Source organism: Caenorhabditis briggsae, assembly GCF_000004555.2.
Source record: "Caenorhabditis briggsae AF16 supercontig from assembly CB4, cb25.NA_047, whole genome shotgun sequence".
NCBI lineage: Eukaryota > Metazoa > Nematoda > Chromadorea > Rhabditida > Rhabditidae > Caenorhabditis > Caenorhabditis briggsae.
Window position 1 is genome coordinate 29134 of NW_025543243.1, and position 880 is coordinate 30013.

Below are 880 nucleotides of genomic sequence, written 5' to 3' on the forward strand. Positions count from 1 at the left end.
AAAGACATAAATATGTCAACAGCACCCGTGGTTTTTGGTGTTGGTTTCGAAATTTTTGTGACAATTTTTTTTTGAAATTTAAAAAAAAAATTTTTTTTTGATAAGACACAAATTTGAGTGAATAATAAAAATATGAAACAAATAGAATATTGATAACTCAAAAATTGAAAAATCATGAGAACAATTTTTTTCGGAACAAACGATTTGGAGATTTTCGAATTCTGAATTTCTGAATTTCTGAATTTCTGAATTTCTGAATTTCTGAATTTCTGAATTTCTGAATTTCTGAATTTCTGAATTTCTAAATTTTTGAATTTCTGAATTTCTGAATTTCTGAATTTCTGAATTTCTGAATTTCTGATATTCTAAATTTTTGAATTTCTGAATTTCTAAATTTTTGAATTTCTGAGTTTCTGAATTTCTGAGTTTCTGAGTTTCTGAGTTTCTGAATTTCTGAATCATATCTCGATCAATTTGGTTCCAAACGATTCTAAATTAAAATTTTCGTGTTTTTCACATTTTTTCGGTCAAAATGAGTCGAATCATGACCTAGTTTCATCAAAATGATTTTTGGACATTTTTCATAAAAATCACTGATTTCGGAAATCTTATCATAACTTCTCGAATTTTTGTTCAAACTTGAAAAATTTTCACATTTTTGATATCAGCTCAAAAAGACGGTTCGAATGAGTATAATCATGACTCAATTCCATAAAAATGATTTTTGTGCATTTTTGTGCACTGGACCAAAATCAACAAAGTTTTGGTCATTTTTCTGAAAAATGATCATTGATCATTCTAATGCTCACCTCACCAAGACCATGAAACGATGTATCCGGAATGAATGCGCTCATTGTCTCAAAAAATAATTGGCTCATGG